Source organism: Equus asinus, chromosome 23 (assembly GCF_041296235.1).
Source record: "Equus asinus isolate D_3611 breed Donkey chromosome 23, EquAss-T2T_v2, whole genome shotgun sequence".
Taxonomy (NCBI): domain Eukaryota; kingdom Metazoa; phylum Chordata; class Mammalia; order Perissodactyla; family Equidae; genus Equus; species Equus asinus.
Genome location: NC_091812.1, coordinates 23542165 through 23566230, shown reverse-complemented (window position 1 = coordinate 23566230; position 24066 = coordinate 23542165). Strand labels below are relative to the sequence as shown.

General features: G+C 38.5%; 1 long non-coding RNA gene across 1 annotated transcript in view; it reads right to left on the bottom strand.

The window, feature by feature from the left end:
• Window positions 1–1266: 1266 nt before the first annotated feature.
• The window catches only part of LOC139041692 (uncharacterized), a 68308-nt gene continuing 45508 nt past the window's right edge, over window positions 1267–24066 (bottom strand). The window contains exons 4-6 of the long non-coding RNA XR_011497367.1: window positions 9296–9382; window positions 1697–1801; window positions 1267–1617 (exon numbers count right to left, since the gene is read on the bottom strand). This is a non-coding gene — a long non-coding RNA (uncharacterized lncRNA). The remainder of the gene's footprint in view (window positions 1618–1696; window positions 1802–9295; window positions 9383–24066) is intronic.

Below are 24066 nucleotides of genomic sequence, written 5' to 3'. Positions count from 1 at the left end.
TCGTTTAATTAAAAATTAAAAAGCATATTTAAACATTTTGAGAATTGACACGGAACAGAGAATTAAGAGGAAAAAAGATGGACATAGTTGGCTATAAAATGCTTAAATATCATAACTAAAGATTCTATGCAAAGATTAAAATACATGTGAATTCTGAGGTATGATTTAGGGGTAAAATTGACACCATTTAAAACTCACTAATCACTTGGAATCCCGACCTGCCAAGCTCCGAATTTTACAAGGCAGAGGACGAAAGGTTCAGAACATCAAGAGTTGAACATAAGTCATTAGTGCTTTTCAACTAAATCCATTTATCTTATACTGAAGATAATTAAGGAGTTTAGGACATGACACTCCAAAATATGCCACTTTAGCATATCGATCATTTTGTGTTGAAGTCCCTTGAGAAACAGCAGATACAAGAACAGCTCCCTGACCTACCCTTTTCTACCAAGACTAGGCCGCAAAATTTTCCATGAGAAAGCTGCCTTCTTTGTGCCAGAAGAGAAGAATGTCCTTATTACCAGAGACAGAGAGCCAGTGCTGCCATGGATCTGTGCAAACCTTAACTTACTAAAATAACCCTAATCTTCCACTCATTTTGCCCTCTCCTCATATATTTTCTCCTAGTGACTTCCACATAATTTGCTGCCCCTACCCCAAACTCCTTCATCCTGTCATTTCTTCACAAACGTATCATTTCTTTGTCTGAAACGTATAAAAATGTATAAAAACTTTCTGCTCTAGTCACTTCTTCAGTTCTTCATTTTCTTATGCAGGCCCCCATGTGTATGTAAAAATTTAATAAAATGTGTATGCTAAAACAATGTTTTAATTAAAAATAAATAAATAAAAATAAAAATGTGTGTACAGTTTTCTCTCTTTAATCTGTCTAATGTCAATTTAATTCTTAGGCCCAGATGGAGACCCTAAGAGAGTAGAGGAGAATTTTTTCTCCTCTATAATAACATTAAAAAATAATCAGATATTACCCTCACTGGGTTTTCAGTATTATGTATAAAAACCCTGCCTCCTTGAATCATTATAAATGGAAAACAGAAATGAACACACGCACACCCTTCTGATGTTAGGTGGAACGCAACAAAGACTCGTCACCTACAGACAAGCTCTCAGGTAAGGCCTTTCCCCCTTGAAGTGACTTACCTCCCTCTTTCATACAGGAGATGCTTGACAGGAATGCTGTCCAATTACAAAACTTTCCTTTACATTTGAATATTGAGAGGCCACTTCACTTTGATCTGGTAAAGTTTCTTTTATTAACAAACAGCTACTCTGTTCCAGCCCTGGGGTATTTCTGACAATGGGAACACCGCGGAAGACAAAGATATACCAAGAAGCAAGAATTCAAACATTCTTATGATGTAGCACTGAATGAAGCATTGCTTATATTCACTGCCTCTTAAAGCTATTTACAAATTATTAGGGGCCAGCCCTGGTGGCCTAGTGGTTAGGTCCAGCATGCTCCACTTCAGTGGCCTGGGTTCAGCTCCTAGGCGCAGACCTACACCACTTGTCTGTCAATGGCCATGTTGTGGTGGCAGCTCACAAACAAACAGAAGAAGATTGACAGCAGATGTTAGTTCAGGGCAAATCTTCCTGAGAAAAAAAAAAATTAGGATTGTTATAGAGTCTTCGCAAGACGTCCCAGTAAGTTCCCACTCTGATACATACACACCTCTGTTCAAAATACATCTCTTCACCAGATACAGAATTCTGGGTTGATAGCTTGTTTGCTTTTTGTTTTCAGCACTTCAAAGGTTTTCTTTCACTTTCTTCTGGCCTACATAGTTTTGATAAGAAGTCAACAGTTAAATCATTGTTCTTCTGTATGACACGTGTCATTTTTTGCCAGATGCTTTCAAGATTTTTTTTTAATCTTTGGGTTTTCAGCAGTTTGACTATGATTGTCCAGGCCTTGTGTTCTTTGGGTTTATCTTATTCGAGTTTCACTGAACTGCTTGAACCTGTAAAATTTTCACCAGTTGGGGAAAATTTTGGCTAATGTTTCATCAGATATTTTTCCCCCATTCTCTCCTTCCTCTCTTTCCGAGCATGTCCCACAGGTCACTGAGGCCCTGTTATTTCTTTTTCTGTTCTTTTTCTCCCTCTTCTACAAATTGGATAATTTTTATTAATCTATCTTCAAGGTCACTGATACTTTCCTTTGTCATCTCCAATTTATAGTTAAGTTTCTATTTCAGATATTTTAGTTTTCAAGCCTGGAATTTACATTTTGTTCTTTTGTATAATTTCTGTTTGTCTGAAGAGATATTTTAACTTTTTATTCACCCTGAGCATGTTTTCCCTTAACTCTTTGAGCATAGCTATAAGAGGTGCTTTAAAGAATTTTCTATTCCAACTTCTGGGTCAACTTGGAGTTGTTATTCTTCGATTATTCTTTCTCTTAATAATGAATCACATTTTCCCAGTTCTTTGAATTTCAAGTAATTTGGGATTGTATCCTGGATATTGTGAATGTTATATGAATTCTATTTTAACCCTCAAAGAGCGCAAATTTGTTTAAGCAGAGAATTAACTTGGTTGGATTCAAACTGCCAACTCTGTCTTCTGATTAGCAGCTTGAAAATCAGTCAATTATTTTCTCTGTATCTGAGTTCTATCCCACATTATAGTGGTTCTAGAATCACCCAGAGATTTGGGCAAAGTTTACACACAGATTTGGAAGCTACTTTTCTCCAGATTTCTCTTTTCTAGGATTTTCCCCTAATTTTCTAGTGGCTGTGGTTACCCCAATCTCTGTTCTCTAACTCCTCAGGCCAGGAAACTATGGTTTCCTTTCAGAGATTTAGCCTCCCTGTACAAATGTGATCACAGACTGCCTTTAGGGTAAGGGCCACAAAAATGGAAACTCATCTCATGGGATCCTTTTTTCCCCCAAATATAGACTATGTTCCAGTAAAAACTTAACTGGAAGGAGAATATCTGACAGCTTTTTCTATTCTTGATTTGGCTGAGTAGTACAAGAGACATGGAATTGATTCTTGAAAGATTCTCAGGAATTTATAATTTTTCATGAAGGATTTCTCTCTCTGATGTACTTTTTTTTTTAAAAAAAAAAAGATTTTATTTTTTTCCTTTTTCTCTCCAAAGCCCCCCAGGACATAGTTGTATATTCTTCGTTGTGGGTCCTTCTAGTTGTGGCATGTGGGATGCTGCCTCAGCGTGGCTTGATGAGCAGTGCCATCTCTGCGCCCAGGATTCAAACCAACGAAACACCGGGCCACCTGCAGCAGAGCACGCGAACTTAACCACTCGGCCACAGGGCCAGCCTCTCTCTGCTGTACTTTTGAACTTGAAATCTATAGTATTAGTAATGTAGCCAAATCTGAGAGAGGTAGTGTCCCATTCAAACATTCTATTTCATATATTCTCATTGATAAATACCTAAAACATTGATGGAAGTATGTTGAAAAACATGGTGTAGATCTTATAAAAGAAATAAACAAAAGTGATATTGCTGTGATAATACAGGTCATCCTCACTGTGTGGAGAGGCTAAACAGTGCATCCCTCCTTGGCACAGAGGCAAGAAAAATACAGCAATAATGAGGACTCTGTTGTCTAGGAAAAGGCAGCAAATTGCATTTGGCTAAAAGTGACAGTTCTGGCAAGTTCTTGTCTAGCCTTTGTGATAATCTCAGTTCTCCACTGATAGAACAAATGACTTTAAGAACTACTACTCTAGATCTAATTCTAACCAGGAGGGAAGTTATTTGGTGATGGGAAATGATAAAGTCTTGGAAGAAAGCAGTTCTATCATCTTAGGTGATAATGCCTGGAGTAAAAAAAAAAAAATGAGCAAAACCTGTTAAAAATATCCTACTGAGATATTTAAGAAGGCCTATTTCAAAACTATTATAATTCATGGTTCCATTGTATGTGGTTCCAAGCAAGAGTCATGAATGGTAGGACTCAAGAGAGTTGAGAAGCTCTTAGTGATGCAGTTCCAATTATGGAGTGGCAAATTATCTTAGGAGAAAGAAACAAGGAGGAAATGCATTAAAGAAATACAAGCCCTAAGAATGGAAAAGAGAACGAGTAACTGGGGATGCATATGAAACCATGGTGTCAGGGAGTCTAAGTCCAAAACGAATGCACTTAGACCTACCAAGTGCTAAGGACAACAAAAACTTTTTAAATGTTATTTTACAAATAAAAAAATGAACAAAAAAGGGCCAGGACCTGCATGGGGCGAAAGGTGTTACACTGAAGTTTGATAGAAAGAAAACAGAACATCTAAATTCCTGTCTTTGCTTCTGATTTCTCTGCCAAGTATAGAACGAGCATTCATAAGGGACTACAAAATCCAAGAGTAGTAAAGTCATTTTATATGAATTCAAGTCATTTGGCCCAGATGAATTGTATCCCAAGGCTCTAAGAGAACATATAAATGAAATCACTCAACCACCATCCTTGTTTTATGGGAAATCTTAGAGAAAGGCAAAGGAAACTGAAAACTGGAAGGAGGCCAATGTCAGTCCCACTTTCAAGTGAAAATGGCAGGTTTGGCAAATAAACCACTGGATACAAGGAAGGTTTGCTAAAGGAATGGACAATGAGTACCTAGAAGAGAGGGCAGCCATCATAAATTGTCTAAGGATGGCTTGTCACACTTCACCCATGCTTTGCTCTGAGAGGATTACAGGAGTTGTCTAATATGAAAATCAAGGACACAAAGCTTATGGGGACTTAAGGGAGTCTACTAACAATCAGACAGTTCTCTTTTTGGATCTTTTTCTATAGAATGGAGAAATATGAGTTGAATGCTAAAAAAGATGATGAGATTCGTGCTGGTGGATTTATTATACACAAGTAGTAGTGAGGGGGAGTAATGAATTCATGTCAATCCACAAAGTAGTGCTGACAAGTATTATGGGTTAAGCTGTCTCCCCCTAAAAAATATATATTGAAGTCCTATGCCCCAGTTCCTAGGAATGTGACCTTATTTGGAAGTAGAACCTTTGCAAATGGAATCCAGTTGAGATGAGGCCCTTAGGGTGGGCCTTAATACAATATGACTGCTGTCCTTATCAGAAGAGGAAAACACCGTGCGAAGACAGAGACACCGAGGAGAACACCCTGTGATGGTGGAGGCAGAGATTGAAGAGCTGCCCCTGCAAGCCAAGGAATGCCAAGGATTGCCGGCAAACTGGCAGAAATCAGGAAGAAGCAAGACAGGATTCTCCCCTAACGGTTTCAAAGGGACCGTGACCCTGTCCACACCTTAATTTCAGACTTCCAGCTTCCCGACCATGAGAGAATAAATGTCTGTTATTTGAAACCACTCGGTTTGCGGTTCTTTGTTATAGCATACCTAGGAAGTTAATCTCACAGGTATCTGACAGAATCAAGGGCCTGGTTCTGACTCTGTCCATTCAACATTCTAAAAAGAATTGGATAAAGACAATAGATGTGCTAAAAAGACTAGCAACAGAAATTGTCAGACTGAAAATGCACTTAAAACAATGATGGATAACTAGTTTAATGAAAAAGTTTTATCGCCATTTAAAAATAAAACTGCACTACAAGTACATGCAGAATTTATTTATGTTTCCAAATTTTTAGTTACCCAGAAACTCAAGAAAATTATTGTTTATCTTAATCAATTAATTATAGAACTCTCTATCTTTTTTGTGTATGTGTGAGGAAGGTTAGCCCTGAGCTAATGTCTGTTTCGCATCCTCCTCTTTTCTTGCTTAAGGAAGATTAGCCCTGACCTGAGATCTGTGCCAATCCTCTTCTACTTTATATGCGGGTCGCTGCCACAGCATGGTTGACGAGTGGTGTAGGTCCATGCCTGGGATCCAACCCATGAACCCAGGCTACTGAAGTGGAACATGCCAAACTCAACCACTACACTATGGGGCTAGCCCCCCTTCTATCATTTTAATAAGCACATCAGGAGTAGTAAATTTAATCGCAAATAGAATGAATTGAAGAAGTCTGAATAAGGAGGCCTAGTGCAAAGGAAAGTGATCAAAAGGAAGGATCTTGAAACCGGGCCATATTAAAATTTGAAGGAAGGGACAAAGTGAATTGACATAGTTTAGCATGGAGAAGAGATGACTCAAAACAGGCGCTGTACTGTCAACAAATACTGAAAAAGTGCTTGACTATTTCTTTGTGACATCAGGAGGCTGGACTGCTTTCAAAGAGTCTCACATTTCTATTACTAAGGGTCATCAAGTCATGTGCTATCTGTACTTTACATTAAGAATAGAAGTGTCACATTGTGTCTAATAATATAAAGGCAGTACTTAACTAATTCTGAGACACCTTTTTCCCCACATTTTTACATCCCTGAAATCAGCAGTTGTCTTACAATCATTGACTGCCAGGTAGCAGTCATAAAGGAGTTTTCACGAGCTGGGCATGGACAAGCTTGAACATAGCTGTTCACATTTTTGTCACTTCAGCTGAGTTATGTGCATTGCTAAGACATCATATGTTGCATTTAATTGCTATTTAAAATGTCTTTAAAAATATGTCCTTCGATTTAGCAATGAAATGAAACTATTGCATATGAAGAAAGTCATGGGAACAAAGCAAAAATCTATATGTTTGCAGAGCAAATATTAATTAGCAGAGCAAATATTAATCATGGGAGGAATGATTGCAATTCTGAGTTTTCTTGCAACGAAACAATCAAATGCTTTACTAGACTTAGGAAAATACGGGGCATTTTGCTATGTTTTGTAACTGATTTACATGCAAAAAGATTGCCTATCTCCTGCTAAGCAACACACTTGAAAGCAAGAAGGATTGCCATATTTCTTGGAATAGAGGAAAGAATGTTCAAAAGAAAAAGGCTGGCGTGACCCATCCATGCATCAAACAGCATATGAAAGCATTGTGTCATCGTTTAATTGTCAGCATTTTTGTTCTTAGTGAAATATAACTAATGATATATCTTATGATTGATAATCTTAGATTGAATAAGACATGGCACTTTCTATTTATACAGAACTTTGTAATTTAGAAAGCATTTCCACAAATATATTTTTAATTGACCCTAACAGCTACAGCTACGTGAAATAGGGGTAGGTCTTTTTTATAACCATTTAACAGAAGAGAAAATTAATGCTCAATAGCTAATTAACTTGCCTCAGGTCACATGTTTATCACATGACAAAACTGGAACTAGAATTAATGGCTCTTGACACTTATTCCAGGGCTTTTTCCATTAAAAAAAAAAAAGGTGGATTCATTTGTTGTTTTTCTGGACGTGTTTAGGTAAATTAAGTTCTAGAGAAGAGAATAGCTTCCATACATAAAAATTCAGAAGAACCTTGCCTTTTGATATCCAAAAAATAAACCAAGTGAAGAATTGATCTTTTCAAAGCCACTTTCACTTTTGTCTAGTACAAGCAGGGCCTCAGAAAATACAACTCCTTCAGAAAGTTGTCTCAAGTGATATTAAAAAAAAACAAACGTTTTTTCTCTCCTGGAAAGAATTAATAGCTTTGCCATTTTATCTTCGCCGAAGCTAATATAATTCTGAAACTGAATATTATTGACAAGATTTCATAATCCAGGCTCACACATATTCATGACTATAAACACAGAATATGTGATTTTCAAATATCTGTCTGTCCTGTGAGGCAAATACTAGCCTCTTTAATATATCTCCTTGAGATAAAGCATTCAAATACTTTCATTCTTGGATTTAAAATAAAATTTAAAACAAAGAACTGTGGTGTATTACAGTTTTAAATATTCTCACAAACTTCACTTAATTATTTTATTCACATTGTATGGTGATCATGACAATTCTATGACGTGTCATCATTGCCACCATCATCACCACCACCACTACCATCAACATCATCATCATTATGGCATCATCATCACCATTATCACCACTGTTATTATCACCATCACCACCATCATCATCATCACTGCCTTTGACAGAGAAAGAGACTGAAGCTCAGAGGAATCATACGAGAAGCTCAAAATCCCTCTGCCAACAAGTGGGTTGTTTCCACCTTTTGGCTACTGTGAATAATGCTGCTGTAAAGACTGGTCTCCAAGCATCTATTTGAATCCCTGCTTTCCCTTCTTTGGGTATATACCAGGAGCGGAACTGCTCTATGTTTAACTTTTTGAAGAACTTCCAAACTTTTTCCACAGCAACTCACCATTTTACATCCCTACCAGCAAGGCACAAGCATTCCAATTTCTCCGCATCCTCTCCAAAACTTGTATTTTCTGTTTTTTAAATAATAGCCATCCTGATGGGTGTGAAGTGGTATCCTCCTGTGGCCATTATCCATTTTCAGTTGGGTCATTTTTCTTTTTATTGTTGAGTTAGAAGTGTTCTTTATATATTCTAGATATTCCTTTTGATCAGATAACATCTGTTACATGTTGATAATGTCCAGCATGAGACTGATATATATGACAGAATCCTCTATAACAGTTTACATTTAGATAGTGCCAAAGAATCACATGTTTAAAGGGGAATTTACATGTGGGTGAAGAGCATTTTTACTGAGTTTACTAAGGAGCCAGAGCAGTGGACTTGCTTAGTATTCAGAGCAGACACACTGCAGTTCCCATCATGCCTCTTTGTGCAGGTTGCACCTCCATGTGTATGAGTTTTCATTTTTTAAGATCTGTTACTCTGAGTCACTCTCAAACCCTAGAAATTACTTTAAAATTGGCAGTCCTTTCCAATGGACAGGATTAGAAGCTGCCATTTGGTTATTAATGAAGAGCTCTGAAATGGCAATTTTAGAAAACCACAGGATGGTGGGAAATGCTATTTATTAAATGCCGCAAAACCTCCAAGTACAAAATAGGCAGGGCTGGGGAGGGAGGGACTGTTTCTGTGAGTGGCTAAATGATGTCTTTCCATTTCCTTATCGCAGAACGTGTCAGGGCAGCGCAAGCATTCCCATTCAAATCAAGCAGCCGCGGACAGCCCAGGTGGAATACAAATAGACACAGGAGAAGTGGAGCAGGGTTAGCGAAGTGTGCAGTTGGCGAGATTGATGTTGATACCCTTCACTGCCAAGTGAAATGCCAATAATGCTTGTATAGCATTTTGTGAGGGCAATGGGAGTATTGATTCCTGAGCAATAATAAAGAATGAAGCCGCTCTCTCAGGTATAAAAATATTGGCAACTGTTACAAAGAATTGACTCATAGGGGCCTGAGAGCTGGCCTATCTTAATACAAATAATTCAGGCTTCAGAAGGATTTTGAGAGCAGCCAGGCATGGTTCTCAGGCACCGACTCTGCTATTAATTTACCTGAAGCTTTCACGGGCCTCCCCGTCTGTCAGCCAATTGGTCTTAGTGGAGCAGGAGCTAAATGGATTCCTGTAGCCTCATTGAGAGCTGAGAGAAGACAACAAAAATGGAAGAAAGAAAGGAAAGGAAGAAAAAAGACAGACTATCAAATTTTTACAGATACATTTTTAAAGTTACAGATTCTATTTGCGTCTCTTTCTGAAAATGAAATAATGCATGTGGCATCGACCTAAGCAAAAAACACTGTATGTGCTTTTAAACGCATTTCTGTTAGAGCTGTGATTTCCTTGCACATCTTGTGCTGTGGATCACAATAAGTCTTACACACTCAACCCAAAATGTAACTCCTGCAAATGTATAGACCTATTATATTTAATGATATCATATACTTGGCAGGAAAGCTTACAAACATTGTAAATTTACATGGAGCTGGAAAATTGGCCTGAGAAGAGTCACAATGGCCCCCTCTCGTAGTCACTGATTCCTAAACCAGAGTAACCTCTCTGAGAAATAAAAATAAATCATCACCACTGGGACACCTAAATGTCTTAACAACTTTTGCAGAGGGTAAAAAGCACTTGGTGTCTCATGAACTCAGTACCTAGCTTAGGGATCATAATGCTATTTGAAATTATGGAACCTTTAAAATATGGTATTTTAAATATTTTTAAATATATATATACACACACACACACACACACACATATATATTTAATGACTTTATATATGGTAACAAAGCAAGATATTTACCAGTTTAGGCCCAATTATCCCTTATAGGAAAAGAGTGTTTTGAAAGTTAGGAAAAAGAGATCAGGCCGTTATAATAAAATTTATCCTTTCTCAGATGTTCTTTGGCTTCTCCAAAACTTGTTCAGGTGTGAGTAATTTGTTTTGTTTTGTTTTATTTTGTTTTTTCTTTTTTTGCTGCTCAGCTTTCCACCACTCCTAAGGACACATGTGCAACATAGGTAAAAAAAAAAAAAGAAGGAGAATTAAAATATACCGGATTGAGAAAGCAATAGGCTGACACAAACTCAGCGTCAATAATATCAAAGAAGCACTGGGAGCCTCAGTTGACTTCTGAAATAACCCACACTGGCTTAAATAGGGTTCTGCAGAAGCACAGCTTTCTTTAATATAGTTTAAAAAGCCCTGGCCAAGATAGTGCACCGAAAACGCTCAGTGTTGAGGAGCATGTGAGAATAACCATTTATCTTCCACAACACTCCTCGGAGTGGTGTGACTTCCCCATTGGCAATACCTCAATATATATCAAAGATTTAACATGTTGCTTAATTTGACTCTGAAATTGTACATACAAACATGGTTGTTTACAATGATTCAGCCAGAAGATTGTTTACAGCTGTGCTGTTTAAAATATTGAAAAATTGAAGTAAAAATATCTAAACGTCAACATCAGGGAACTGAGTGATTTTAAGTGACATAGGCTTCAACTCTTATTTTAAAAGGAAAAAAATCTATAGCCACTATGATTGACACTGCAGGTTACCCGATGTCAATGTCATCTCGCTCCCATCTGCCTTTGGAATAAATTCTGGGATTTTGTTAATCTAGCTCCCCCACTCCCTACCTTTTGACTCTGAAGAGGTGACCGTCTGTCCAGTCTGTCAGGGAGTGATTGTGCTTAGTATAAGCCAGTCAGAGTCATCTCTTAACATTTATCAATGATGAGAAAATATAGATTTCTTTACTACTTAGAACTGTTAGATGTGAAACTCTCTGCTTTAAACATATTATTATAGGTTTGTAATAGTATAAACATATATTATTTCTGCTATAAAACATATTATAGCTGAATGCATCCTCAATAATAGATTATTTTTAATATAATTACTTTCAAAATCAAGTACAAAATAGTATATACCCTCTCGCTTCCCTTTTGCTATCAGACATTATATAAATATACTCCAAAATATTGATTATCTTGCAGAGTGATAGTAATATTATGCGTGATTTTTTATTTGTGTGTCTATGTATTCCAAATTTACTATTGTGAATATGTATTATAATTGAAATAAGACGATGAGAAAAGCAGTTTTTAAAATCCCTACCAATATTAGTTAACATAAATAATTTGCTGCTTATATTTGTTTATCTGGTTCTATAACAACTGAAAGCCAGGAATTTCTAGTTATATTTGAAGGAAGAGGATAACAAGGCTCAAAGAATCTAATTTTTTTTTATAGCAGTAAGTATCATTTAGAATTAGGTCCTCCACTGAATCCTTGCAGTAAGAACTAGAAGAAAAGATACATATTATCTAGAATTGAAAACATTTTCCTGTTATTTTGATATAATAATATAGCATCATTATTTAATTAATTTATTAAAAACATTTATGGAGCATCTATTGTGTTCAACCAACATGTTTGATAGGCAGAGAGATGATAAGGATGAATGAAAAATGGCATCTACCCTGTAGGAGCTCACAGTCCACAGAGGGGCAAAACAGGAATGCAAAAGTTTATACTGCTGAATACAATAGAATACTGCTGAAATGGAAGCACTCAAAAAGTGAGCAGAAGCATCAAGAAGCAAGTGATTAATTCTAATTGTATGCCAGGCAAGGTAGACAGAAGCAATGGCACTTGATTTGGGCCTTAAATAATTAGTAGAAACTACCTGTGGCCTGGAGGAGGTAATTCTGGAGAAAGGAAAACAAAGAATTGTGATTATATATGGGGTGTCCTGGGAAAATCCAGTTGGTTGGTTTGACGGCAATATAAGAAATGTAGTGGACAATGAGAAAAGAAGAAGTTGAAAAAATAAAATGTGTACCCAATTCAATCTTTAGGCAATGGGGAGCTGCCAAATTTTTTTCTGAAGCAAGCTAATGATACAATCATATCTCTGTTTAACCGTGGAAGATAGTCTAAGGGAAAATGTGGATGCAGTGTTTACTTAGGGAGATACTGCGATAGTTCAGGTAAGAAATAATGAGGATGTAAACTGGGGCAGTGATAATGAAATCTGAGATGAGTGCAGGAGTAAGCGAAGAATTGATGATGTATTGTCGCAGTTGATGTAGAAGGATAGCAAGCAAGAAGAACTGGTGATTCCAACTTGCTAATTTAAGGACTAGCAAGATTGTGAGTCTCTTAAAGGGGATAGGAAATACAGAAAGAAGAATTGGTTTGAAGGGAAAAAATGTAATAAGCCTGGTCTTCAAAAGTATGGCTTTAAAATTCCTGAGGGAGAGGCAGGTAAAGATAGCTAACAAGAATTTGGTCATATCTTTATTGCTTTCGTTTTTCTCTTTTTCAAATGAAGAGAGTTATATGTACAAATTATACCCAATCTTAAAATATCATTTAGAAGAAGAGATACAAGAACTCTCTCTGACCACTAGCCTAAAGCAGCAGCAGCAAAGAAAAAAAAAAGGCCATTTATTTTAAGAATGGAATGAAAACAAATCATCAGGGATTAATCAAAACGCAAAGCCCATTCCTAGCTTGGGAATGGAGTTTGAATTTACAATACTCATTTGCTCCGTGAAACACAAGCTGCATCATTAACATAACACTTCATCCAGGGCCATTGGACAAAAGCAAAACCAGCCTTTTCTGGAGAGAGCCTTTCACATCTCAGAGCTCATGGCATTCCTCCAGAACTGTTCCCCTACCTGCAGAATCGTAATCAAAAAATACGAACTACCAGGTAAGCACCATCAGAGAACATCGGCCAAAGCAGAAAACACAAAATGAGTACCCTCAAGTACTTGAAATAAAAGAATAATTGAAAGTGATTGTAAAGATATATAGGTAGATAAAAAGAGATAAATGGAAAAAAAGAAAATATAAGGAAAGATTAGAACAATATGAGAATGTAATGAATAGTCTTGAGATAGAACCGCTATGAAAAGATTGTCATTGAAATAAAAACCTCCACGGATATGTCAGAATAAGTTATACTGTGAGTTCTGAAACACATAGTACTGAATAACAATGGGAGCCATATGAAAATTTGTGAGATGGAGCTAAAGTCATTCTTAACAGAATAGTTATAGTCTTGATATCACATGTTAGTAAGCAAGGAAGATTAAATATTATCTTTGTTAACTTACCAGCACGAGAAGTTTGAAGGGGAAACAAAAGGTAAACCTAAAGAAAGTAATAAGCAAGAACTAAGGAAGATAAGACAGGAATTATTGAAACAGGACAAGAAACAATACAAAGAATCATAAAAATAAATTTTTTATGAAAACAAGAAAAAGATAACCAGTGATCTAACAAGAGTCGGGCAAAACTTATACTCTGAAAACTAAAAAACATTGTTGAAAAAAATTAAAGAAGACCTAATAAATGGAAAAACACCTCATGTCATGGGTCAGAAGACTCAATATTGTTAAGATGTCAGTACTCCTCAAATTGATCTTACGGTCAACGGATTTTCCAAGTGTGCCAAGACAATTAACCAGGGAAAGAAAATCTTTGAGACAATTGCTATCCACATGCAAAAGACAAAAAGTTGGACCCCTACATCACACTATATATAAACATTAAGTCAAAATGGGATTGAAGATCTAAATGTAGAAGCTAAAAGAATAAAATTCTTAGGAAACAAAACACAGGCATAAATCTTCATGATCTTAAATTAGGCAATAGTTTCTTAGATATGACATCAAATGCACAAGCAACAAAAGAAACCATCACTACAATCAATTTTAGAACATTTTCATCACCCCAAAAAGAAACTCCATTCCTATTAGCAGTGGCTCCCCATTATCTCCCAACCTCTCCAGCCCTAGGCAACCTCTAATCTACTTTCTGTCTCTGCAGGATTACCTAATCTGGAAATTTCACATAAATAGAATCATACAATATTTGGTCCTTTGCAAAATTGAGATGGCCAGTGACCGCAGCTGAATTGCTCACTGGCCGAGATAGCTCACTAGTTCTGTATCTCTGTGCCCTAGAAGAATGGGAAGGGACTGACGGGGGAGCACTGGCTAGACTCATATCCCTGTTGGCAACCTGGGCCAGCATGATGACTGACTCTGACATCCCTTCCAAAGGTGGGACAAATTGACAAAGACAAATTGAGAGAAAGAGAAATAGCAGCTGAAAGTAAAAGAATGAAAAAGTGGGTTATGCAATGAGAAAAATACAACATTACATTGCTGCCTTGAGAGAGGAGCAGAGCAGGAGAATGATTTTGTCTCTTCGCACAATTAGACCAAATGCCTGCAAGAGTGAAGCCATATGTTTGCCAAGATCACCTCTACGTTTGGAACCTGACGACGCAGGATGGAAACCTGCAAACCTGAGTACATTACAATGGGATACATTCTGGTCACACGTCATGACGATGAGCAGAACCAACTGATGACAACTGAATGGAACTCTAGTAATGTGCCAGTGTCTTTTGATTCTTATCTTTCAAGTTATATCTACTACATAAGATATCATTTGGGAAGGGATTTCCAGGAATTACTCTCTGCCGGGCCATCAAACCCTTTAGTGTACAACTCCTGGCAGACTGATCACTGTGTAAATATAAACTTTGGTGACCAAATGCTCAAAAAGATTCCTGCCTAGGGACTGGCCCCGTGGTATGGTGGTTAAGTTTGTGTGCTCCATTTTGGCAGCCCAGTGTTCACAAGTTCAGATCCCAGGCACGGACTTACACACCACTCATCAAGCCACGCTGTGGCAGCATCCCACATACAAAATAGAGGAAGAGTGGCACAGATGTTAGGTGAGGGACAATCTTCCTCACCAAAAATAAAAGTTCCTGCCTATAATATATAATAAATATATATTATATAAAACATCGCAGCTACATGCTGTAGCATGCTGTATACAAATACATCTCACTCGTTGCATGGTTTCCTGTGGACTTCGCCCCATGTACCTTTTCACTTTGCTGATTTTCCTCTGCATCCTTTCACTGTAATAAACCGTAACTGTTCATATAATAACCTCTGAGCCCTGTGAGCCCTTCTAGCAAATCGGCAAATCTGGTGGTGGTCTTGGTGACCCCAAGACAAATACTTTCTAGAATTCTCCAGTATCTCACGTGTAAAAGTCTCACATTTAAAATTTTGTAGATGAACGAATGAATTGCACATAATACAATACCCACTCGTGTCCTCTAACACCAGGATATATTGTGGGTGAGCATCTCTCAGCAAAAGACATTTTAACTTCAGTCACTGAAACAAATTGCCACAATCTAATTGGCTCTACTTGTAACCAGAAACAGACAAACAAAATAGTCATATTTTTTTTCCCTCAGACTATAGCAAAAGAATATTGGATGACAGATTAAAAAACAAGTTGAAAGAAGAAAGGAAAAAAAGAAAATAATTTTCAACAATAAGGTTGTGAGGTCGAGAGAAGTCTTGTGAAAAGGCAAACAGTAAATCAAAGCTTTTGTAAGACTCTAAGATAAAAAGAACCCTCTGGCCCTAAGCTTAAATAAAAATCAAATACACATAATTTGAAACAGAAGGACTAATGAAAACTCTGACAGGGAAAGAAAAATGTCAAATACAACACAGAATTCCTAAAAATACCAATAAGCTAGATGATTAAGTTAGACTAGAGAAGTGAAGCTAGAATAAAGAAACCATCAGCTCTGGAGGAGCCATGTGCCTTAAGGTGGGAATGGCACTTGTCTGCACTGACGTGTTTACAGCATTGGAATCTCTCTCCCTGGGACTATGCTCAACAGTCATCCACTTTCATTAGAGAATTCCGTTCAGTGATCATTAACACAGTTGATATAGCTTAGAAATGTTAATTGTCTGGTTTACTTAGGTTCCTGTATCTTAACCATTTGAAGTATTTTAATAAAATTATTTTTTTTGTTCTCAAGTTCCTATGAAATAAGTAGGGTATTGTTACTTCAACCATAGGGTCAATGAAGCTACCAGTGGGAAATAGAGTCACGTGGAAATTTGTATAAAATATTCTTATAGGAAAAAATGTACTTTATAGAACTGTACATTGAGTATGATCTCATCTGTCTAAATACAAACAAAAAATGGAGATATATATAGAAAGAGGCTACATGGAAAAAAAATCCTTCAGAGTTTGTAAGAAATTATTAACAATGTTTACTTTTGAGAAACGAGGTTGAACACATGGCAGTGGCCAGTGGTAAGGAGACCTCTTGTGTTTGATTTTGTACTTTTGGCTACTATTCAGATTTTTGCAATGAGAACCTATTACTTATTCAACTGAAAGAAAAGAGGAAAGAAAGGAGGGAGGAGAGAGGGAAGTAGAGAAAGGGGAGAGAGGGAGGAAGGAAGGAAAGGAATGAGGAAGAGGGAGGGAGGAAGGAGGAAGGAAGGGAGGGAAGGAGGGAGGGAAGGAAGGGAGGGAGGAGGGAAGGAAGGGAAAGAGAGAGAAACAGAAATTTACAAGCTTCCAGGAGGGAAAATTTGCTCCCCATAAAGTGAAAAGAACCAGCATCACTTCAGAAGGCTTCTCTATTAAGAGATATTAATATTAAGGATAATAGAGGATATTACCCTCTATTAAGGATAAATGTCAAAGAGTAGTTTAGGTATTAAATTTAAGCCACAACATAATCTGGCCATGAAAGTGCTGGGACCACTACGGGAGGAAAGGGACTATGTCTTAAAGTTGTCACAGGACTGAGTTAACACGGTGAGGCAGGATCTGGGAGAGTAGGCATAAGACTGGATTTTAAGGATCCTGGATCAAAGGGGGCAAGACATCAAGTTGAATCATGGAGAGTTTATGGATATGAGAAATCTCTCATGTGATACAGAGCTTAAAACCCGACAAGGACTACCTGAAAAGATGATAACATGTTGCTCTTAACAACTTGGTAAATGTAGTAGCCCACACTAAAGCGAAGTAGAAATTCCCAAACTGCCCTGACAGATGGTGAAAGATGAGTAGTCCACTTGATAGAGTGGAAATACTAATCAAGGCCAGAAAACCCACCAGACTGTCATGTTTCCAGGGTGGACCCAAAGGATGCTCCATTTACCAAAGTAATAAGGAATGTGCAGTTGAGGGGGCACCAGCGTCACTGAAAAGGTCTGTGGTAGCTCTCCTTTGTAGGCCAAGGCTGATGGTAGGAAATAGCATCACAGAACACGGCCCTCTGACAGCAATGGGGGATTGTAGGGCTGCCAATATAACAGAGGCCAAGTAGCAGTGCTTATTTGTCAGGGACAGGGTGGCACAATTATTGTGATAAGCAGCAAGGATGGATGCCACCAAGTGGAGCCTGACCTGAAGAGAGCTACAGACTTGGGTAATAAAACATGGTATCCCTAGGAGCAAGATCAAAGGGCAACCAACATAAGTTTTACTCAATCTGTACAACAAGAGAAATCTGGTGTGGATGATAGATAAGGAAGCTGACCAGAACTCTTGATCATGATCAGGATTCTATCAGCCTCACCAGGACACAAGGTCAGGTGAGCCCAGCAGCTATCCACTGTAAGGTGAAAGTGGTATATCCAGATTCGGGCACGACCAGGGCCAAATGGCAAAAATAAGATGCACAAGCAGATGGCCAGATCTCCTGTCATCCATTACTGCTGAAATGGCTCCTCTTCTTCTGGGGCTAACTTAAACGATCAGCTGAAGGAGGAGTAAAATGTCCAAGCTTGGAATACGGACTGATTTTCTCAGTACGTGGGTACAAACTGAAAACGGACAATTGGGTTAGAGCCCCATTCAGGTATGATGCTGAAAATCAGTTGTGAGGAGGAATCCTTCTAATGGGCAGGGCTTTGGGCAGTGCAATCAGTCATCCAACTCATGGAGAAAGAGAAGTGTCTTGAAGATAGAATATAGATGAACGCATGGCATTGGTGGATAGCCCAGCTGGTTGATCAGGAGCCTGGGAGGAGAAAGAGCTAAAGATGAGGCACAAGGAGATCTGGAGAGAAGTGTGTGCATGGACCTGTAAGTGAGAAAATGAAATGTGAAGATTTCCGTACCACATGTTAACTCCCATCAGAGAGCATCCACTACAGAGTAGGAATAAATGGCCAAGTAGACAGAACAATTTGGCCAGTTGACATCAGCCAGCCTTTGCTATTGTCTACCCTAGTGCAGTACTGTCAACTCAACAAGGCTAATCTAGTTACTTCCATTGGTGAAAGCCCACTCTGCCAGTTACAGAGATCAAAAGTGAGCCCCGCGAGGCAGCCAACCAACGCTTTGGCAGCAAATTGACTTTGTTAGACCCTTTAACCCTAGAACGTACAGTAATTTATCTTTGACCAGAACTAACACAAATTTAGCATGAGTTCTCTTTTCCTCCCTTAAGGACCCCAGTCAACACCCGTTATGGACTCAGTGTGTTTGATCTACTGGCACAGGATCCAAGATATGTCACATGGGTCAAGGGATCTATTTTATAGAAAAGAGGGTGTGATAGTGGCACAAGATCATGGGATTCATCAAGTTCATTCACTGTCCAGCAGCTTCTGCCTGTAACAACCTGTGGAAGACACAGATAAAGTGCCAGCTTGATGATAACTCTGCATGGATGGGGCACCATCCTTCAAGATGCAGTCTATACTGTAAATCCATCCCAGCAGGATGGGCATTTTGAGCTATATAAGCCTTTGTTGCAGGGGCTGCCCTTTGTATTATGGGATGTTTAGCAGCATCCCTGGCTGTACCCACTAGATGCCAGTAGCATCCCCACTTTAAGTTGTGACAAGCAAAGTGTCTCCAGACGTTGCCATATGTCCCTTAAGGGATAAAATCACCCTCAGTTGAGAACCACTTCTCTAAATCGACAATAGTAGCATTTCCCTAATAGCATATCCCTAATAGACAGCATTACTCCCAGTGATCCACTCGAGAATTTGTGCATCCTGTGCTTGCACCTCTGGGATCTGCATGGTTAGAAATTTTGGTTGCCAGAGGAGGAATATGTCCACCAGGGGACACAGCAGAAATTCCATCACATTTCAAGCTATGGCTGTCATCTAGTCACCTCAGGTTTCTTGCGCCATAAGAAGACAAAGAAATTAGCATCCTTCTGTCAGGGGTAATTGACACTGATGATCAGGAGGAGGTAGCAATTCTGTCACACAGTAGAGAAAGGGAAGAATTTGTTTAGGAAAGCAGTGATCTACGTGATTGTTTCTTGGTATCCCACTTCCCAATTTTGATGGAAAATGGATGGGTTCTGCAGTCACAGCCTGAGAAGGAAGTGGTGACCAGGGGCTCAGACCCAGGAGGAAAGAGGTTCGCGTCACCTCACCAGGTCAGCCACCTTGATCACAGAGGTCTGATGTTTCAAGAATAGATAGTAGAAAAGGGAGACCATGAATATTGGTGAGGCTGTACTTCATCATACTAACTGCTCTCTTGTCACATCAAGGAAAGAGGGCCACCAAAATCCTGGAAGAGCTTCTCCCAGACCTTTTAGCAAAAAAAGATGTGAATCCAAGCAATTCAAGGTGTGGACTGCAGTGGGTGCTGTGGGGTGCTGTGGAATGCTGTCTGGTCCTCCCTACTTTGGGATTCAAGCCCTCTTTTCTCAGCTGCTAAAAAAGATAGCAGCTGACAGCTCTCAACTGAGTCTCTCGTCAGGGATTGCCTGCAGCTGAAGAGAGTTGCCGATCCCAAAACCTCGCCAGTGTCCAGTGACTAATACGGGGAGCTTCCTGGGGAACCCAAACTGCATATATTCATGGAGTTAATATCCATGTCATTATTTATGCAGTTCACAATGAGACTCCAAGAGCGGAGAGTTGATCCAGTCACTGTCCCTCACTGACACCTCAGGATGTTCAAGCTCTGTGTCTTTACTCAGAATTCTCCCCTACCATCCTTTAACGTCTAACTTAAAGCTCTCCTCCTCTTTCTAGCTCCCCAAGGACAATCATTTTAATCCATTTGAAAGAATTCACTTGTTAAATGCTCCAGGCCTGATGGTGTTCGGGAAGAAATGTTGTTTCATAATTCTATCATCTTTTTTCATGGTGACTGACCTTTTCAGGATTCCCCTTTTTACAATTTGGTAATTTCTATTTTCCCAGAAAATCATCCATTCCAGGATCCCAAATGTATCTTAATAGAGTTATAGAATTTTTTTCTCTGCATCTCTGGTTATTTCTCCATTTTCCTTTTGATTTAGTATATTGTGCTCTCTGTGGTTTTCTTTATTGAGCTAGCTAATGGATTATCTGTTTTATTGACTTTTCCCCTAAAGAGTCTTTTCATGGATTATCAATTTTGATATTGAGTTTTTTCTCTCTTTTTAAATTATTTTCTGCTTTTATCTTGATTATTTTCTTCCTTCCCCTTTCCTTTGGTATAATTTGTTAGTCATTTTCTAATGTCTCATGTAAAATGTAATTCACTTATTTTATCATTCTTTTTTGTTCAACATGATGAATATTAAAAGCTTTGCATTTTTCTCTAATCAAAGTTTTGCCCATGTGCCGTAGTCTTGAATGTACTATTTTCATTATGGTTATTTCCTTATTACTCTGTAATTTTCTTTTTTAATTTACTTTTTTACTTCACTTTTTAAATTACCTAAAAGTAATTAAACAAAGGAGATTTTATAAATTACAAAGTGGTTAGGATATTTTTATTGCTATTCAGTTTGTAATTTGTACACATGTTGCTATATGATGAGAGATACAAGATGATAATCTTTCTAATTTGATATTTTCTCACGATCAAACATTTGGTTGATGAAAAACTCATCCCATTAATGTTGCAATGGCATGCTTGGTTAATTCGGCATATTATTTTTTCTCATTATTGTTAATTTTTGCTATTTTCTTTGCTGTTTCCTATCATTTTATTATTTGATCTGTGGTATATATCTTCTTTCCTCTTACTCTCTCCTACCAAAATTCAGAAAGCGTGTGTTCTGTTTTTAGATATTATCTTCATATGCCCATTTCTTTTTACTAACTTTAAAAGTGAACCACAATCAGTTGACTCACTTTTCCAAAGATAGGAAAATTATCATAATGACACTTTTGTGTGAGTACACCAAAATTATACTAATATTGTATTTTACGTCATGTAGATTTCTTTCAATATTTGTACCATTTAAATTTTGTTGCATAACAATAATTCCAAACTTGTTTAGCTTCAGTTCTACATTTAAATAGGTTCAGTAATCACTACCAGTCTTTTTATATAACACCTTCCACATTCCTGTGTTCTTTGTTTTTCTTACTGTCTTGGTTGACTTGATTCTATCAACAAGTAATAGGTTCAAAGGCATTTCGTGTATGCTGTAATCTTTGAGTTCTTGCACATTTGAAAATCTCTCTCTGGTGCCTACTCAAGTTTTTTTTTTTTTTTTTTTTTTACTGAGGAAGAGTTGCCCAGAGCTAACACCTGTTGGCCAATCTTCCTCTTTTTTGCTGAGGAAGATTTGCCCTGAGCTAACACTTGTTGCCAATCTTACTCTTTTTTGCTGAGGAAGATCAGCCCCAAGCTAACATCTGTTGCCAATCTTCCTCTATTTTGTGTGTGAGCCACCACCAGAGCATGGCCACTGACAGATGAGTGGTGTAGGTCCACCCCCAGGAACTGAACCCAGGCCACCGAAGCAGAGCATGCCAAACTTAACCACTAGGCCAACAGGGCTGGCCCTCTACGTGGGTAATTTGACTATATACTTTCAGTCTAAAGAAAATAAAAACTGCAAATATATAGTGAACCACTCAGTGGGTTTTTTTAGTAGAATAGATATTAAAAATTCTGGAACTATTCTAGGTATATTACAGGATTGAACCAATGAATAAATATAGTGATGTTGTTGATAAACCCGTTCTCATTAGAGAGGTACCAACATGGAGTGAGAGAAGGCAATGAGGAACCCTATAGGATTACAGCTGAGGCATCGGCATAAACCCAGGATTCCTCATATATGCGTGCACATGTATGCATACACACACACATATACACACATATTTTTTTCTAGCTCTGTCCACTAAAAGGATACAAGAGCAATTATCAAACCTAGAGCCTGAAACCAGTGTTCTAAATACCATTCCCAGGTAAAACGAAGCTATCAAATGTAGCATGTGAAGTGGTACATACCAAATCTACACAGTTCAATGATATTCCTTCTCCTGCCAATTGTGACTCTTGTAGAGTAATGTGAGATCTCCAACTCTCCAACCTATCCGTCTGACGTTTTAAACAGATAAAATGCTCTGAGGGGGCCTCCTCACCACACTCTGTACCGTGGTCCTTGCTGTGCTACCCCTCCCAGGCTGTAATTCTGTGTCCTGAGTCATCCTCCCTCCCTTCTGCTGATTTGTTTGGGTTTTTTCAGAGTAGTGGTCCCTAAGCTGGTGTAGGAGAAAGGCTCTTGATAGGGGATGAGAAAGAAAGGGTAAGGAAACTCTAGTTACTTAAAATAGCAGAACCCTAAAGGAATCAGTTGGCCTCTGCATTGTTTTGGTTAGTGAGGACTTGGCATTTCTGAACCGAGGCTAGTCAGTGATAGATGAAAAAATCTACTCTCAGAGGACTGGACTCTTGAAAAGCTCACCAAGAGACACCACCAAAAGGACAAAGTAGGAGACCCCAGCCTCTGTCCCCCTCCCCAAAGATCAACAATTAGACAGCTATCCATGGACAAAATTAGCTCGAGTAAAGCTCAGGAGTCCACTTAAGAAACTTCAGCAACATAGTGGAACAGAAAACCTGAGAATAACAGCACAAAAAGAGAAGGAAGAGAGCTTTATTCTGCCAGCATCATCCCATTCCCCCACCCCAGCCAGCTCTGCTCAGTGCCAAGAGGGAGCCGACAGCTAGAAAGAGTTGTTCTCACCAGCAAAGGGAGAGCAGGGTGAGCAACATCCTTCCCAAGCTTTTCGAATCACTGCAGGAAGGACTTGCTTCCGTTTCACTCCACCCAGAGACTGGGGATGCTGAGATGAGGAGAGATGGCTAGGAACAAGGCAGAAGAACAGAGGCTACCATACCAGCCACCCAGCGGGAACAGCTGCCCTTCCCAGAGCCCTGCTCTGCACACAACCCCAGCAGCTTTTGCCACTGAAGAAACCAACGGCCAGCACAGCACAGCTATCTCTTGTCCTTTCGATAATAGATACCAGAAGTGGGATTGCTGGATCACGTGGTAGTTCTATTTTTAATTTCTTGAAGACCCTCCATTCTGTTTTCATAGTGGCTGTACCAGTCTACGTTCCCACCAACAGTGCCCAAAGTTGCTAAGAGAGTAGGTCTTAAATGTTCTCACAACAACCAAAAAAAATGGTAATTATGTGAGGTGATGGCTGAGTTAACTAACCCTACTGCAGTAATCATTTCACAATATGTGTGTGTATCAAATCATCAGGGTGTACATCGTAAACTTACACAATGTTGTATGTCAATGATATCTCAACAAAGCAGGGAGAAAAGCTTATTAAGTACACTTTTGAGTACACCTCCAATAATCATAATTGCCAAGATTATGGAAATAGGTTGAAATTTCCACTTTGGGTGGTGGTGTGCGTTTTGGTCTTTCTTCCTGTCTTCATTGGCAGTTCAGCAGAAAGTTATGAGAGGCTATATAGGGGACTGTTAGCCTGGTGCAATTTCAAACTGAAAGTCCCTTTAATCCATTTTCAAGAAGTCATTCATCTTCATTTATTATTTCTTCATTGTATTCTCTGCCCACTCTTAAAACTTGGAGGTGTTTAGTTTGGCTTGCAAGCTCTCCTGGTTTTACTAATGCTGCCCATAAATTATCTAAGATGTTCTCAATGTTTAGGTAGATCCATTTTTTTCTCCTAGTAAAATGCAAGTAAAAAAGTG